The 20285-nt window shown below is 34.7% G+C and overlaps 1 protein-coding gene and 1 long non-coding RNA gene across 3 annotated transcripts in view; one reads left to right on the top strand and one right to left on the bottom strand.

Annotated features, from left to right (window-relative positions):
- LOC117239532 (failed axon connections) overlaps positions 1 to 20285 on the bottom strand; it is a 55794-nt gene that overhangs the window by 31936 nt on the left and 3573 nt on the right. The window lies entirely within an intron of this gene.
- LOC117239541 lies at positions 3199 to 4572 on the top strand. The gene is made up of 3 exons (XR_004494481.1): positions 3199 to 3511; positions 3605 to 3732; positions 4042 to 4572. It is a non-coding gene; the product is annotated as an uncharacterized LOC117239541 (long non-coding RNA).

Raw genomic sequence — 20285 nt, 5'->3', positions numbered from 1 at the left:
ATATACATACAATTTTCATTGCATGCGTACAGATATTTCTTAATTCTGTTGCACAAGCAAAGTAGGTGTAAGCACAATCGCTTTTCTAAATTGACGCTTTGAAACGTATGTCGAAATACGTTCTAATGCAACCACCTGTCTGCAAAGGAAAGGAATTTAACGAATACAAGCGATAAACATTAGCAAACCATTAGAAATATTAAATATTCAAAAATTGCAAGGAAAACGAAACTTATGACATTAGTTGTACCAATTGAAATTCTCGACATTTTACTCCTTCCTAGTCCTTTCATCATTTTATTGCAGAAACAGCTAAACTTCTAAGTTCAATTGTATTAATTAAATATACAGTTTGATGCAATTTTCTTTCAGATTGCTCAAACGCTTAATCGTGTACCGCCACTTACATTCATCGATATAATTTAACATCTTACGACACTACTTTCATTATTTTGTAACTCGTACTACTTAACATTCAGAAACCGAATTCAAAACCCCTCCATCTTAATTGTTCGACAGACACTTCACTGATCTTTTTCGTATAAACAACTGTAATTCCTATCACTCTGACCATGTATCTTGAAATTTCTGCAAATTACAAACACTTTCAAATATTCGATACAATTTAGAAGCCAGCAAAAGCGCGCAGTTCCGAGTTCCCAAATCGCACTGCATAGATAAATAAGTAAAATAAATAACTACTTAACAAAACCGCGCATAAATTTCCCGTGGATTCAATCGAAATATACAGTAGCGTATATGTACGTCGTCCGGATTCAATCAAAATATACGGAACGTATATATACGCTGGCCGGATTCAAAGGACTAGGAAACAGCGTAAACAGTGAAACCGTTTGCTCGCATCGTGCTAAGGAAGAGCCACTGTTTACATTTCTACGTATACAAATTCTTCCAAAACGTTATTGGTAACGAGAAGTTTGAAAAATTCAGGGATATCGCGTAATCAACTAAATTAGAATATTTGACAAGGGCTATGTAATAAAATTTAATTGAATTGTAAAGTATTATAAATGCTATTGGTACAATTACATATAAACGTATTGTCTATACTATATATAACTATACTACATGATTACTTTTAAACAAAATCTACTATCAACCAATTATTCAATGGAATAACTGACCCCTTATAATATTTCTGCCTGTAATAAAAAGAAACGACGTAATTACGAAAGGTTCAACCTTCAATTGTACGCTTCAAAGCCTACAACGCCATCATACTCAATAAATTACTCAAACACAGCCTACGGTTCAACACCCAACCTGAACGCCAATCATTCCAATAAATACATTCCTAACATATCTAACCTTTACATTCTACCTACACCATCCAGCAAACGCCGCTTTATGTATTTGCGTTCGTCAACTAATATCGACTAAACGAGAACTTTCGCTGCTACCGAATATTCACCTGACAAACGGAAACGCTTTCTACGCGTTACAAATAAGTCGCGTGAACGCGTTTCGTTAGGCACGCGCACAAATTCAAAACAGACTGCAATGGTAACGTATAGTTAGTGTCACGAAAGCATTTGGTCGATCGTAGAGATGTTTTATCGATCCTTACTAATATAATAATTCATTATTATATAATTAAATTATTATTATATTATGAAGGTAACATGAACGAGACCCAACTATCGCGATTACATGGGTAAAATTTGAAAGAAATCTGCAAAGAGATTATAAGATATTTAGAGCATCTTTTAAAATAAACTTCAACATTGGCTGCAACTATCTTTAACGATTGTTATACAGGGTGGTTGGTAATTGGTGGTACATGCGGGAAGGGGGTGATTCTATGCGAAAAAAGAAGTCGAAAATATAGAATAAAATTTTTTTTTTAATTTTTCCATCGAGACAACGATCTACAGTGAGATCCGTTATAACGAGACGCGATAAAGTGCACGCGTACCGAGCGAAAATTCAAAGTCGATTTTCTCGGAAACAAAGCCTCGAACGAAAAATTGTTATTCTATATTTTCGACTTCTTTTTTCGCCTAGAATCACCCCCTTTCCGCTTGTAGCACCAGTTACCAACCACCCTGTATAAATATGTAATATATTGTTTATTTTTGCAATTATTCTGATCTGTAAGCATCAGTAGATAGTGGATTTTTATGCAATTTTATAATAATAATAATAATTTATTTTTCAGCTCTTCGATTATGAAAAAAGACTTGGTTTACGATTGTTATTTTTATTTGTCTTGCACTTTTAATCGTAAAACTTTTATGCAATTTTATATTTTTATCAATATAACTAGCGATTTGTCTCGTGTATTTAATTTTAAATGTTTTATACATTTATGCATATTTTTTTCATTCATGAAACTCTAAAAAATGTCCTTATGAATAGTCATATATATCGTTTTACATTATCTTTCACATAAAATTCTTACATTGTAACTTTACTAGGTATATGAAGTATATCTCAAGGTATATGAAATTTTAAACATTAATTGTAGAAAATATAGAGGAAAATTACATCTCTTCAAAGAACGATGTGCATGAGTACACATTTCAATGCGTGTATTCTCCGTATTTTTGAGTCTTCAAACTTCTCATACATGCATATAAATCCGTATTCTAATCATCATCAAAGTATCATTCTAGAAAGACATCAAAGTTCAATTTTTTATCAATTAAAATTTCATTCTGCATACTCTCTTAACTTATTTTATTTTTTTACTATTAAAAAATTTTTATTCTATATTTTCGACTTCTTTTTTCGCCTCGAATCACCCCCTTTCCGCTTGTACCACCAGTTACCAACCACCCTGTATATTTAAGACCATTGCATTCGCGCTGTGGAATAATTTTTTACCAAATATATGTTTGCGTTTTTCAAAATCCACGATATGTACAAACGACGAAATTATTTACCACAAGCTTCACAGAAATTACCAAAGTATTTGAACACTCAATTATTCGCTATCTCGGTACTACCCAAACAATACTTAGCGAGACTATCTTTAACACAAATTATATGCTCAAGGCTACGACTCGTGCGATATATATTAACATTCTATGAAATACATATTTCTGATAAATATCTTCCAACTTCTATATAAATTGTCAGATCGGTTTCAAATTTGACCAGTATAATCGAAGCAGACGTATCCCGTTACATTGAAATTTCGAAATGTATTATGCAACACGTACACGATATACGCATACATCAATGTTTCCTATCGCGAGTGTTCAAATTACTTTCGTCGGCTACTGTATATGTGCGAGCGACAAAGTAAATCTGTATTCATAGAGCACGACAGGACGACGAGAGGCGATTCAATAGACCAGCCACGGACGAGTCGAACAAATCGAACGGAGGATGCTTTATATAGCGAAAGAACGCGTATATCGCGTATTGCGTCTTCGAATGGACAGTCCTCGGACGGAAACCGCGTCGCGTTGATTTATAATGCGATACCTATTGACGGCTGTCCATGGAAAACAAGGTGCGTGTGTAAGGCCTTACACGTATACACGTACGTTTTATTCTTTATGTATCGCGTGCGCGCAGACAATGACGATCTTTCGCGCGCGCTCAATACTCGATCGAAATTCATTTCTTTCTCTAGGTAAATGAATGTGTCTGTATGCAAGGTTATTGTGCGAAGTGTTCAGTTGAAATCTGGTTGAAGCTGCTGTCCGCAAGAGACTCAAAGGGGAGATGGATTTACTTGGCTTATTCCGAAATTGGGTATCGGTAATTGATTTGACGTGGATTGAAGATGTTTGAGGAATAATGTTAGCGTTTCTCTTGGTCTTTTTTTTGGTTTTTTGTTCTTCGAACGAATAAAGGAATACTTTAGGGCATGAAAGATAATAATTGAGATAATGAAAAAATTTCATGATAATATGGGTGATTATTTAACGTGTTTGAAATAGATTGAATAGGTTTGAAGATCTGAAGTTTTGGAATAAGGAAATATCTTTCTTGCACAGTAATATAATTTCCATTGCTTGTTCCTTTCGCCTTCTTTACGCGGTACAGGTACAATTGGCGTAATTTCAGGTAAAAAAGTAGCAAAAGGAAGCAATCGACGGAAGCCAATTTATCGTTGATCGAAGTCGATCTACGTGAGAAATAACAAACGAAACAGCGAAAAAAGGATTTGAGTAACCGCAATGTGGATAACCTATTGGAAATAAAACTTGCAGCGAAGAAAAAATGGAAAAGCAAAAAGACTGGAAGATAAAGTCGTGACGAATGGAAGAAAGGTCTGGTGCATCGACAATGATCATGTTACTACGTCGGAAATTCTGTCTTCAATTGAAGATAACATCTACTACTGCCTACGATCGTGCGGTAAGTTGCTTAAGTTGCAAAGCAAGAAACTGCACAGGGGAATCACGTGCAACGTGATTAGGAAATTTTCCTTGGAGAACAAATCAGAAGGAAATGGTAGCTGACGAGTTTAAGTTAAACGAACCTAATGTTACGTTTACGAGAATAAATGTCTCAATTAAGAAAAAGGTTTATTCTGTTGATAAAACAAGCGCGAAAGTATACACAATTAGAGAATCGTATATTTACTGTCTATGTATTATCTTGATTATTAAAATACCTGTAAAAAATATACTATTTGCTTAATTAATTAACACATGGGAGAGTTTTGTCGTAGTCTAAATATTTTTATATTAAAATATAATTGGAGAAAAATATCTTTTTAAAATTTTAAATGTGCAATTTAAATACCGTACAAGATCTGTAGTGTAACACACTGAGGAATAACGTTATTAGAAAAATTGCAATTTTTTCTTAAGTCTGTCAGGCTCCTAAAATTCTTCAAACCACTTTTGGGCTATCGAAAATTTTCAGCAGTTTTTCTTTATTAAAAATAACTATTATTATGTAAAATTAAATTTATATCGATATCGTTATGTACCTTGGTATATTAGTCCTTTATTTTAGACATTACATTGCGTGCTATATTCATAATTATACTTAATTATTCCTGATGCCTATTAAGAAGATATCGCAATAGAAAGAGAAAAAGGAACAATAGACGAGTTTGTTTTCGCTAGTACTTTTCTATCATTAAATAAGAACGTAAATACTTGGACGAAGAACAAAGATAAGCGTAAGGCATAAAATAGCAAGGCACGTCGCAGTCTGCACAAGGTAATCATGGTGCACGCATAGGCATGAGAAAAATGCATATATTTTTAATGTATGTAGAATCATCAATTCAAGGATACTCGAGAACGCCGCTACGAAATTCTCTCTCGCTCTAAAATTCTTTCAAGCCTCGTTTCAGCCGAAAGAAAAATTTCATTTGCATACTCTGTCACGTTATATGTATACGTGACGATATGCGCGATACAAATTAAATTCGCCCCGAGACGATTTGGAAATGTTAACGAGAAGCTTCCGCATTCCTTGTTACCTTTTTCATCAACAGAGAAGAATTCCATAGCATCGTTAAAATTACATCGCACTTTCCCTCTTTTTTTATAGAAACATCTGTGTCTGATATTATTTATAGAAAAAACTTTGTAAAATATTATTTATGAAGTTATTTATAAACAAAGAGATACTATTCGCAGAAAAATTTGCAGTTATATCGCGAATTCACGCGGTAAAATTACCGCCATAATTTCTTATCCGAGAAAAAACTTGCGCTTTTCATCGTAAAATACGCATGAACGATACTATCATAGAATATATTTAGGAAACAGTAAAAAAACGATAAAAATTGTTCAACCAATTACTTATTGATTCGTCGATTTCAAAGAAACGATATACGGTTAAGTTTAGCCTCATTTCAAAGCTGAATAGTATCGTTTGCGCAAACACGAACGTTTCATTTTGAGATAGAGCCAGAGTGGCAGAAAAAATTGATTTAAATTTACTTATCCACGCGATTAAAGCCTTTATTGCTGAATAGACATCGCGTGATAAACTCATTGCAAAATGTAATTAGAAATAATAATTTTTTACCAACAAGATTGCAATGTTATAAAAATATCGATCATAAAGCTGCACTACTTTCGTTCGAAAATTGCTGCTAATTTATACGGCTGTAATATTCAAATGCAGAACATTACAGCACCGTTATAACGCCTCGTAAAGCCTCCATTAAAACGCTTCTATTATTAGCATCCACCAATACGTTCATTCCATTAACATTTCCATTAAGATTATTATCGGGAATTAAAGAAAAAAATCCGGCACTCAATGAGGCTCGTACAATAGCCTCGATAAAGAGAATCGAATTACGCGTTCCAACAGCCGGAAGGCATATTGGACACTTCCCCCAACGAATCAAAATCATTTTCGCTCGGAAACTCGAAAATAATATTGCTTTCTCGACCCTTACCGGAAATTACCTTCGTATTTTTCGTTACACCGTTAATTTAATTTAATGTTCGCAAGACGATGCTGAGAAAATTCGACAAAAATTGCCAAAAGCTTAGGAGAACTAACGAGTTTGCACATAAACTATAGACACCTATACTTTAAAATAAAAAAATATTTTTTTGGAATATATTTCACTATACATTTTTGATTCGTGTAATATCCTTAGCGTGTTTTCCATTTACCTATTGCTACTGCGAGTAATATCATAATTATACGCATAACTGATCCAATCTAAAAAAAACATGCTAAAAGTTGGCATCGAATTAATACAGCCAAGTACCGTTGGCGTAATACTATAAATAATTTTGTCGCAGTGCGATATGCGAAAAGGTTTGAAATTCAAAAACCACTCCACCTTGTCCAATTCTTTCCATGTCCTCGTCTCTGTTATTGTTCCGCTGGAAAACTACGATACAACAGGAAATTCTACTTGAATTAATTCCCCGTCCAATCTTTTGTGCAATTTCATCGCACAATGTAACCCCGCTTCTATAGACGACGCGATAAAACGAAATTTAGAAGCGAACAGCATATTCCGTAAGTGCGCTATACAATGAAATCTCGATAAATGGAATACAGAGAGAATTAAACGGTGTTCGCTACAGATACCGCAAATACCGCGTAATGCCACGATACTCTGATTCGAACTGTTGCTAAGTACTAAATCCTGTACAACAACCCACTTGGAAATTCCACTTAATCCCGCAAGCGCAGATACGAATACAGAAACGTCTACGTAAACAGTAGAACAGACCGTGTGAGTACACAAACGCCCTCGAAATTTCTCGGTCGACTAAACCTAATCTTCGCGTTAATCTCCAAACCTTTCAACAGCAAGAATTTACCATCATAATCATATCGTAACATCCCGAATGGGCGCCTAACAGGAAAACCGCTGCGCCGTTAAAATGTACATGGTCCACCTAGAAATCCCGACCAGACAAATTTTCCACGTTAAACGTTCGTGCACGCGCTTTTTCAGGCGTGTAGACCTTCCACGAAACTGTTTTTAAAAGGCTGAGAGAGCGAAGATAGGGGAAGGGAGAACAGTTTACCCACATCTCTCTACCTGCGCGTTTCCGGTGATTTAAAGAGCCCGACCTGCCTCAAGCGTGAAGCGTGCACGCTTGCACATATATATACACGCTACTCGCCTCCTTGTCTCGCCTCATCCCCCTTTTGCTTTAGGCTCGAGCCGATCGGCAGGAGGCGCAGTAGGCCAACCGTGCGCCGTACAGAATGAAAGTCTTATTAACGCTATTTCACGTACTATAGCCCGACGTAATCGCTGAATTAACACGCTCGCCAACTGCGACTAATAGAGCCGGATAATATTGTGAAATTATAGCGAGCACGGGATCATTTCGCTCGACAATTATGCGCGGTGTAGATGGCGTTGACGTTGCAATTGGCTTGTGATTAAAGGTAAATAGCGGCATATTTCGACAGACAAGGTGGACAAGTTGAAAAAATGACGAATTCATTTGTAAAATCGTTTACTATCTGATGCTATGTTTGTTGTATTATATTGATATTAGTATTGTATATCGTATATATAACTATGTCTGGTAATACTTGATATGTAATGGTTTATTTTTCAGTCTCCTTATCTTGGAAAGGGACTCAGTTTACGATAAATCGTTATTCTTAGTTACCTTGCTATCTCGACGGTACATCCTTCCAATTATAAATGTATATATTAATGTATGTATAATATCGATAAATTGTCAAGTCGTATATCGCATATATATAAATGTATATAATAGTACTTGATATGTAATAGTTTATTTCTTAACCTCCTGGTCTTGGAAAGGGACTCGGTTTACGATAAATCGTTATTCTTAGTTGCCTTGCTATCTCAACATCCTCCTAACTATAAATGTATATATTAATGTGTGTATAATATAATATGAATTGTCAGGTTACAAGTTACGTAATATATATGTCGGGTTATCATTAGGATTTAAGGCGCGTAATGATTCTTCGTTTGAATTAGCCATTGTTTTACAAAACAGAGAATATATTTACGCGAATAAACAAGATTTTACAAAATATTATGAATAATGAGTTTAATAAATGATAAGATTAACAAACGATAAGTTTAATTAATAATTAGATTAAAGAATAATAAATTTAACGAACAATAAGAGAAACGAATAATATGTCTTACGAATAATGAATTTAACGAATAATGAGATTAACGATTGATAGGTTTTACGAATAATGAATTTAATTAACGCTATTAACAATGTTCCGGGGTTCAAACGAATCCACGGTCAACGGGATAACTCTTTACTATGCGTAGAATAATTTTAAACAAAAAAATACGATTGCTGAGACACTCGGTAAATTGCTCGATGTATCACTTTCCAAGGCGATCACACGAATGAATATCTGATGAAAATCTTTTTCGCCATACGACTGCATTTGTTTGTTATATGCTCGCTGGAGACATCGAGAAGGTTCCAATCGTTGTTTCTAGGCAATTTCTCTCAAAAGTTTGTTGTATACTCTTTGGAAACATCGAGAAAGATCCAAACGCCGTTACTAGGCAGTTTCCGTCTGGAGATTGATTCCTAATACAACGTGTGTCCCATTATATCGACATCTCTAAAGTACAATTCTATGTGATTTCTAGGGAGAACGATACAACCGATCCACACCTTCGTCAGGCAAAACGTTTATCCCGTGACCGTGGCTACGTTCGGCGACCAGTTGTCACCTCGAACCCAGTTTCGCTTTCACGAATATCAAACAATTACAAATGACAATTGCTTAATTACAGTTATGATAAAATCTAGGCTAAAGCATTAGAAGGCTTCCTCAAAATAGTAAAGGGAAGGCTCCGGTTTTCCTTTCATCTCTGACATATATATAATGTAAAATATAAAGATTTCATGATCTTTTATCATTGATAGAATTACAAATAGAATAAATAATAGAATAAGTTTTCAAGCCATCTTACGAAACTTATATTATTTATTAAACTTAGTCCCTGCCTTTCGGCTTTGGACGACTTCCGGTTTACATACTTTCTTACATTCTACTTAAGTCACCTCACAGTACACTTATGCTACCTTGTAATACGACCTTACGAAACTTATATTAACTTGTTATAAATAATTAACGCCAGAAAAATTACTGAAAATTCTCAACGCGAGAATTGATTGTAATTTTAATAAATATTAAAAAAAAAAAGTCTTACGAAACTTTTCCTTCGCGGATCGTTCATATTACTTTGTCTTAATAGAAGTTTCTACTGGATACAACAATCTCTTAAGCACAGTATTATTCAAATGATACAGCGTGATAATAATCAAAGATGAAGTTTGCTGCAACTTTGAAATTTATTCAAACGAAACGCAATATACTATTAGAACGTGAGCTAAACATATAGCTTCTTGCAATTTTCGACAACTGGGAACAAACTACCCCAAACATCTGTCCCGTCACTGTTCAGCCTAGTTATTTATGGGTAGGCAAGTTACGAATTCTAATTAGATCTGAAACTCGTCTCGCCTGACTCAATAGGGATCGGCGCGTTATAAACTCTCGAGAACATCCTAAACTTCAAGAACACGAATCGGTTTTCCAAATTAACACAGGCATTGGCCTACGCTCGTGTAACTCGTGTGCGACGAAACAAACTTTGAAAACTACTCCAAGACGCTCCTTGTCGTTTCACACGCGATACGACAATAATAGGATGACTACTATTGTTCAAGACTGTCTTATCGTTAGATTATTGCTCGAATAAGATCTCGTTGTTTATGTATAGTTCTGTATATATGTCGTGTTTCGTAGAAAATAAATTCGCAGGATAAAAACGGAGAAACTTAAATTCTATGAGAGCAAATATTAAGCAATTCAAATGACCCGTTTTCAAGAAACTGGAACACGCGCAGAAAATTGAACATTTCAGCAAAATACGATTTAAAGTTTATTTAATTCCTCGAATTTTTCAAACTATTTCGAACGATCTGAATTCGACGTTTATCGCGGCTCCGAGATAAATATATCGAGTTTTAATAATAATAATGATGATTATAACTGTTGCGTTTTAACGTCACTACAAGACAAGAACCCACAAGTCTCGATTATCGCTTCTTCGTAAATGAAGCACCGTTTAAAAGGTTATCAGGACTATTTGCAGATTTTGAGCTGCATTTACAACTACTTGAGAACTGGTCGAAGAAAAAACCAGTGGAAGTGAAAATAAATGAAGCCAGCGATATTTTTAAATATACGAACTCTGGATTTGCTAACTACGGAACTTCCGGACCCAGGAACTTCGAGTTCAGTAACTCTGAAACTCAGGAATTTAGTACGCTGAGTTTAGTACGCTTTGCTAACAGTTTCCAACGTGTATAATTTAGCGGTCGAATTTATTAGGCGGCCACGTTAAATGCTCCCATTTCGAAACGATCTTAAGAAATGATGACAAGGAGGGCGTTGATATACAATTTCTAATTAGCCAAGTTCCTTGATTATTTTGCAAGTAACACTCGCAAATTCCCTCGACGCTCTCGCACGAATACATAATTCTAATTGTATAATCAATTTCCTGATAATTCCAGTCAATTATCATAATCGATAAACCATCGTCAGGAACCGAACACTTATGAATAGGAGTATTCATCAATTATTTATCTTATAGAATGTTAATCGATTTTTAAACGTTATCTTAGACCGGTTTGTTACTTACGCTTAAAATAATGTGCAGAATAATATTTATGTATTATGTGACACGTGTAGAAGTATAAATAAATGTAATCTGAATTTGCGAATGTGACGATGGTGAGAGTATAACGGAACAGCCGAATTTGTTTTAAGATACAGGTTACGAAGGAGAAACAGTTCTAAGAATGCGCGTGGAGATTAAGATACACGATGCCATGTGGAAACTTGGCTAGCGCGTGGCAAGAACGTGTTACATAGAAATGTTCATGTTTCGTGTTTCATAGAAAATGAATAGGAATTTTAAAATACTTCTCTTTTATCACGAATAATCGTACTTATTATCTTATACATTCTTATAAACAAAATTCAGACGGATCAAGGTGACTATATTCCTTCTTTATTTCGACAAATACGATTACTGAATTAACCGATTCTTTTCTCAAATCATTTGTATATAATAATACTAATAAAAATAATAATAATAATAATAAAGGACTAAAAGTATGAAAATAAAGGACACATATATAATAACTCTACAAATCTACATTGCTGCACGCAATAATATCTTCTCTTAATTTTTAACAGGTGCTATGCATTCGTAAATTGGCAGACTTCCCTCAAATCGTTCGTATACGTATAAATAATAATAATAGTAAAAGCATAGAGCATCAAAGTTGCAGAACATACACGCCACGATTAACTTCTAAACTAGAACCTCTTGAAAACTTTTTGCAAGTACTCCACCATCTCAAGAAATATATTACTCCTCTTGTAATTCTTCGAACGGAAATTCTATCTACGTTTTTTATCATCGTTGGAGAACATAGAAAATATAATCGAGTGGATAAATGCACGCTATATGAAATAAGACTCATCTCAATTACAACGTATCACGCTTATCAAGTTCATTTATATTCGATAATGATCCACGTCTGAACCATTCACGAAGGTCAGTCCCATAATTTTCAATATCAAAATGGATAGACAACGATACGAAGCGACCGATCAATCATGCAATTTAAGCACTCGACCAAACTGCACGTCGCTTAATCGGGAACACTTACACGATGTAATAAAGTTTCGCTAAAGGTGCCCATGGCTGATAACTCCTCCCAACCTAAATACCAGGCCCACTTTTGTTTTTTCCTCGTGAACTGCGTTCTCCGTAGTTCCTATGAGTCAGCTCATTCCATGGCTCGTTAAATCCCGACCCAGCCCAAGCCATAACTGCAGATCTTTTGGACTGTTTCCTCTAGAACCAGTCTCCTTTCAAACAATTGCACCGTTGCCATTGTCACTTGCGTCTGATTTATTATTTTTCATCTACACCTTCTTATCTACGATTAATAATGGATACGTTATCTCATCTTCGATGGGAGAAACTTGTCTTAGAAAATTGATTTCGAATTCCTTTTTACCTTTTTTTTTATTTATTTAAATTTTACAATTTGTCCAGTAGGACATTTGGTAAAATATTATAGCGGTATACTAATATAACATGTGGGTGGCTACCCCCAGCGGGGTACCATCATCGTGTCCTTTTTAACCTTGTACCACTTGTCAGACAATTCTTTGCTTCTCGTTTTATTTTGTACTTGTACACGTAATAAACATTGTAGTTTATTATTTGTCTATCATCATATACGATCTATCGTTATTCCAGCATCGACACTGATTTTGTATAATAGAAGACCTTTATTCTTATTCCGCAGCAGTATCGAATTTTGCAGAATGGAAACATTGCAAACGATTTATTAATTTAGACATTTGTAGTTTGCCGAATTTAAAATTCAATTTCTTTGGTCCAAGTGCAAGACTCGATGCCTCGAATCCACCAATTATTATTTATTTTTAATTATCTATTAATTCCTGCAGTTCATGCACAAGTTCTCCACTCGATTATCACATCTTTGAACATTCTACCATAGGAACAAAAAGTCATCATTGCCCTATCATTCCTTGATTAACAGCAACAACCACCTGTTACACGCTTCAATCTTCCTAAATATCTAAAAGCATCGTCAAGCTTCTTAAGCTCTAATCGATTCTCTTAAAAGCCATAAGATAGACATATACGAGATCGTTAAACCGAGATGCGCGACCTCGATCGAGTTTACCAGGGTTCTTTGCAACGAGATCTGCTTTCTCTCATTACGCCGTCATGAAAGTATAATACTTATGCTCGATGGAGCACCGAGAGATCCTCATATAATATTAAGTGGTTACTTACAAGTTGACTGCTAGACTACGAATCTTTATGTGTCCATAGGAAATTCAAAAGTGTTGAGAAGCATAGGCTGTGCATAATACGCAAAACTATATGAAATATTCAGAGTAGAATACCTGTTATAACGTTTAACACGAGGAGGGCTCGGAAGCCAATCGGTGTAAGTCAGCTTTTCGTTTACGCTCTTTTGTCTCGAAACATTCTGTCTTCTTTATAATATTCTTATTTATAATATTCTTCTTAATATTCTTAATATAAATATTCTTTATAATTCATTGATTAATTCAGTTATTGTAACGTAATTATTTAACTGTTCCGTCGATTGGAAGATCCGCCAACGAAAAGGTATTTTCACGGGCTAAATCATTTTTCATGGAAACCTCACTTACACCGAATACCTTCACAGCCATCCAAATGAAACAAATCGTAATTTATACTATGACTGCAAAAAGTACTTCCACGTACCCTTATTTTCCAACGAAGCGTTCTTCTTATTTGATTCTATACTTTATTTCCATGGTATCGAATCTTTGTAATCATATTGTAATCGTACGAATGTTCGATCTCATTAATTAGTATACAGATGCAGTTGGTATACTTTCTGTAGCCACTGAAAATTCAATTTTTCTTTACTTATATTCCTAAAGATATGATGTTACATAAAAATCCGTATTCTACTTATTGTAAAAGTAACCGATACAATCCCCACTCTCTCCCCTCCAACATCTCTCTACCCCCACTCCTGACAATAAAACCACCGCTACAATCGGCCGTTTAACGGGCGACTGTACGATGCAATTATAATGTATCGCTTTCGTAGTCGACTTCTCGTGCTCAGTATGTATCGCGGATACTGGTCGCGGGTAAATCGGACCGGAAACGAGTTTAGCGTGTTGGAGAAACGTCGGAAACAATCGATTGGCCGAGCACAAATGGTTCGGCCCGACAAACCTTCGTTGGACATGCGCATTACGTGCGCGTCTCTCTCTCTCTCCCTCCCTCCATCCTCGTTCTTTCTTCGGTCGTTCGCACGCATGATTCGTTGCCCTACCTGTTTCGACCTTCGTCGAACATCCCGTCGAATCTTTCCTGATCGATTTGCAAGTTTTGTAATGGAAATTTACAAGAGATTTGTTAGGTTATAATTGCATTTGTTCTCTTATCTTTCCCTTGAGAAAAGAGACTAGGTTAAGTTAAAAATTGCTGCTTCGAAAGCAATGAGAGTGCAACGATATATTGCTAGGGTAGACTATAATATTAAGTTCACATACTAGTCTGTTTAAAACGTTCGTAGAGTTAGATCAGTAAATCGCGCGACAATTTTAGCAGCGAGTTTTCGCGTTTCTAAATGAATTTTTAAAATCGACCGCATACTTGTTAAATTGACCTACCTACTACTAAGCTTTTCAACGATCATCCGGCCAGTGACTCGCCGATTTGATAAGACAAGTTTACGAACACGTTCGATGTTCTCATCGGTGGCAAGGTAGAAGGTCGAGCCTCGCAAGCATCATCGTTTTTCACGTCTTTTCTCTTCCTGCTTGAAACCACTTCGTCCATTTGTAAATGGTTGCTTCGAGCATTCTCTTCGTATGGTTCTTTTAGCATATCAACCAGTTCAGTTCCTTTCTTCCCGAGTTTTACGAGAAATTTTGCACGAATGCGTTCGGCCTTTAAAAAGATCACCAGACGTTTCCAGGACGTGTGTCGGCCGAAAGAAACATGAGCATACTAAAGAAGTTGCCATAAGCGAACGGCTTATCGTAGACTCGCGAAATTTAATCTGTTTATAGATAAGGCTATGAGCTGCATTCCTCGTCCTACCAAATGGTCGTAGCATTGCTGAGATGACAGTAAAAATATCACGCTACTAACTTCTTGTACAGAGGAGTACGGTGACAGAACGATTGTGGGATATGAAGATACAAATACGTAATTTCTACGTCTTATGGCTTATAATGGCAAAATTTCAGAATAGAACTATACATATGCATATGAAAGAACTACACATTGGAATTATGAATCAGTATACCTACGACTGTGTGGAATTTTTAATTGATGAATGGAAAAGAACGTTACGTGTTACGCTAAATATACCACATTACAAATTTCAACAATAATACGCTATATATAGATAAGAAGCCCAATAAAGTGAAGCGCATAATAAATTATCAGAAAGCAGTTATTTCTATAGCAATCACAGTCTCGACGACGCTAATGGTAACTTTTCAGATTCACAGAGATATATAGAGAAAGAGCAAACAAGAAAACGACGAAACGAACATCTTTATGATATAAAAGTTTCCTGAAAAGCAGGCATTTAAATATATCGTTAAAGACTGCAATATATATTAATATATATTAATAATATATCAAGAGATATGCAGCATGACCGTACAAGGTTGAAAAAAAAAAAACTAAAAGAGGAGAAGGAGAGAAGGCATTACAGATAAATTAGCACAATTTCACGCGTTCCCGTGTCCCGCTAACTTTCGCACCGAAAAGCGCGTCTTGCCAAGAAAGCGTGAGAAGCAGATATGAAACAGAGAATTCTTGTTTCAGATTTTTTCATAACCTAGATTCGCGTATTAGCGCTGATCCAGGTCTCTCTGCACACCTTCGAAAGTAGCCTCTTCCTTCTCTTTTGTTTCGCAACTCTATGCAAATCGTGCATCCTTTCAAGGACTTCCAATATTCCGATGAATATTCATTTACCATGGCATAGCATTCTTCGTAACAAACACGTTCGTACAATAGACAACTTATTTTCTTCGAACTTTTTGTCGCCCTTTGTATTGTAAATTTTCGTTAAAACTCACTGGAACAATGATTAACCTGCTGTTTTATTATGTGATATCTTTTACAGTCTCTATTTGTTATTCAAATCAGCGAGAGACAAGAGAATCTACGTGCGAGAAATATTATTTTTATCTTTGATACAATAGCGTGTGTATATACGATACAGTGACAATTTAAAAGTTTCTATCTGGATTTTTTGTTCGTTCCTAAAATAGGTATCTCGAGATGTAAAGCTAAATATTTACGAAGCTAAAATCAGGAAGAAAGGAGAGACTTGGCCGTTGTTATTATCTTTAATACCGCCCGGCATTTTTACATTTTTATTTGTTTCTAAAATAAATATTTCGCGACGTAAATCCAAATATTTGTGGAATTAAAAAATGACGAAAAGAAGGCTTCTTTCGACTGGTTTCTAAAACTGGATGAAAGGTACAGTGTAGCACATTCAGGCCGCCATAAAGATGTTGAGAAATCCCAAAATATCAATTCTGTATTTTCCACGGCTGATCTTAACACGGTAACCAAGAGAACAGCTCGTAATACTTCGCACGACACACCCCATATAATTTCAGGCTAAGAGAATAACTAACAGACAATGCACAATAACCGAGGCTGCGACGTCGATTTCTGTGGCATAATTGTGTAGCCTTAAACAAGGCTATAATTGTGTTTCCAATAAACAATGATGGTTTACATTCCAGATTGAAAAAAAGAAACAATCCCGTTGCAATCGTTCGATCATTTTTGTCGAAATTGCATTTTACTAATTAACGTCTTAAGCTCGAATAAGATAAATTATTAATGGAATACAGGATTTGGTTCTTTTTAATTTTATGTTACACATCTTCTTTAATTAAACATTTTTTTTTTCTTTGGTAAAATTTTTCTTTGGATTTTGAAAATCACAGCAGGGTTGAAAAAGATGTAAAAAATCTTGGAAATATGAATGAAGGGAAAAAAAAGGGACAATTTCTTCTAAAGATAGAAGACAATAGAACAGTGTTGTTCAGTGTACCATAATAATAACAACAGTACTATTCCAAATGTAGTGATCTAACACCAAATATAGGGATGCATACTATTTATCATAGAATCTGTAAGGATAGAAAGCATTTCTTAGAAATTACACGCATCGTTTATAGCCGGTGCAAAATTGGTCAAGTTGGCCAATTGATCCGGGCCACTCCACGCGTTATTTATACCTATCTTGATAATGATTAGTTCAATAGGAACTTCCTCCGTATTACCTGTGACCTCTTTTGTTTCGCTTCTGTCATTTTGCCATTCGAACAGCCATACATTGCGGACGAGTTACTACGATTCTTTCGATGGGAATACGATCTACAATCGTTTCAGGCCGCGATTTCCGACCAGATTCCAACAAACAAGATAAGATTTTCCCATTTTCATCCAGTCCAGGAATTAAGCTCTTCGAAGCGTTTAGTATTGCGAAGAAGTAAAATAAGTTCTATTCCAGCCATCGAAGAATTGATTTTTAATTACTGTTTACCGAGATACAGGCTCTTAATTGATAGAATTTTCTATAGAGGTAGAAAATTACACTAGGAAGGAATGTTCTTCTTAATAAAGAAGACGATAAATACATGCATATCATAATAAGAAATAGTCATTTATATTAGAAGATAGTAATGCATATTTTTAATAACAGAGAGAATGGTAAACACAAACATATAGTAATAATCTCTTTCTTAACATATTCCTAATAAGTAGGAAATCATTAAAATTCTTAAAAATGCATTTTGTTACAAAACATGAATAATATAGATCAGTTAATTTGACTCGTCTTTAAGCATAAAATTTGTATCAGAGAAATTCAGATGACAAATATAGGTGTATGGGAAGATATATCATAAGAGAAGAGATGTTATATATATTTAATAATAATAATTATATATATAATAATTATATGTTTCATAAAAATTTGTTTCACATTGTTAGGTTCACAAAACACGAAGATGGTACCCCGCTGGGAGTAGCCACCCACATGTTATATTATTATACCACTAAGCTATAATATTTGACCAAATGTCCTACTGGACAGATTGTAAAATTTAAATAAATAAATAAATAAATAAAAACATTGTTAGGCATGCAACCCTTATAAATCTAGAAAATTTTGATTATTTATTTTTTAAGAAATTTATTATGCCATTTTGCCTATTCTGGTAGTTTTGGTGTTAAATATCATTATATTAGGTGACTAACGCAACAATTACCACTATGATTCAGTCAGAGCATGCGTATGAAATCAAGAGCTGCGATCGGGGAATCCAGAAGCGGGTACCGGAAGTGGAGGCGTCAGTAACACTTGACAATTGCGACTGATAAATTACATAAAGCGCAATCCTCCATTAGGATGTCTAAAAATAGCCCTCTCAATCCGAAAAGACCAGACGAAACAATGCTATATTTATTCATCCAACATTTTCAGAGAATTTGAGATAATTGAGATTTGGAAAGTATATTTTCACAGAAAATTACACAAATTCTCTGCATACTCTTTGCGGTACAATTTATCAATTATCGAAATTACACTTGGAGAATTGACGAGTTACGAGTTTATAGCTTATAAATCTTCGTTGCTTGCAATTTTAAGACGAACAGTTTTAAGAACAAAAAGAACGTTGAATAAATTCTTCAAATTCTATTTTCCAGATGCAACGCGACTGTGCTGAATTAGATAACGTAAATTGATAAAAAAAGAAAATTACAAATGCGAATTTATTAAAAAGACATTAGGAATATTGCTTTTGACGCAACTTTAGCAGTTATCATTTAATATTAGTAACTCGTAATTTGTGTCTTGTAAAATTTCATAATACTATTGTAATAATATTATTAATACTAATATAATAATAATACCATTTCTTTTATGACATCTGGATGCCATGTATCTCTGATTTATTGATGAAGGATAGACGAGAGTATAGAATTAGGTAGAGAAATATGAACTGTCTAAAATCTACGTTTTAGAAGGTCCGTGCAACGTTCCTTTTCAGGGGAAAGCGTTATATGTTCAACAGATGTTGTGAGAAGACCCCTGCGATTCTGGCGGCCAGATGAAAAAGAACGCCGATCTAGCAACAGTTAGAAGGAGATGGAGGTAGCTTCCAAAAGTGTTTCAAAAGTGTCGACCACCCTAGAATGAAATTCCATTCGTTCCAAACACGGTACAGAAAAATTCCTGGATTCTTTTCTTCTTTAACACGAAACTAAATACGCGAAGAATTTGTTTCCCGTTATTGGGAAACGGTTTACTATATATTTGTAACAGAAAACACTGCTTTTTGTAATAATACGTTAATTAATTTCAAGATTAGAAGTTTCAATAGTTTTTTGTTTATGTTATATTAATTATGGAAATTATTCAAACGAAGAGAATGACACGATCTACAATATATAGTTTTATTATTTTAAAAGGATATGATATATAGTTTACATATATAATATTTAAGTTATTTCTGATATATAATTTAAAAAAGATTTGTAGTCTGATAATTTTAAAAATTGACGTTACAATTACTCGTGTTTTGTTAATGTACGTATTATACATTGTGCCCGTATCAGTATTCGAAAAACGTAATATACATTTACACGCAATATCATTTACCATCTATGGAAATTTGTCGCTTGCCATTTGAAATTGTATTACAATGTATCAATCAACATCATTATCATACAACGATAACAACATACGATTGCTAATATGCAAAGTTCTACCATATCAACCAAGTAAACGGAGGTACCGTTTGTAAAAAGTACTATATATTTGATAATACCTACTGTAAGACTGACTTTAAGACAAATATAAAAATAAATATGTATAAACACAAAAGTATATGTACATTCTAAAAATCAAAATCGAACGAAATTTCATACAACTAGAACAAGAAAAAATACAAAGTACTATCTAACGTGATATGTACTTGTTCCACATGTAAGTTCCGTAATAAGACATTCCGATTATTTATTGTCTGCTTCGTGACCCGCGACCAATATCGCCGTCGTCGACGATATAAATAAATCGATAGAAAAACGCGCGTAAACAGCCGCGAAGATCACATATCACAGCTATCCCGAGAATAACAATAAGAAACCACTATCTCCGTCTCTTTCTTTGTGTACAGAAAGGTATTCGTTATCCTGAAAGAGCAAGTATTACGTCGCC

Source organism: Bombus vosnesenskii, unplaced genomic scaffold, assembly GCF_011952255.1.
Source record: "Bombus vosnesenskii isolate JDL3184/JDL3185 unplaced genomic scaffold, Bvos_JDL3184-5_v1.1 scf7180000014105, whole genome shotgun sequence".
Taxonomy (NCBI): Eukaryota; Metazoa; Arthropoda; class Insecta; order Hymenoptera; family Apidae; genus Bombus; species Bombus vosnesenskii.
Note: the sequence above shows the minus strand (reverse complement) of the source record. Positions and strands in the feature narration are given on the sequence as shown.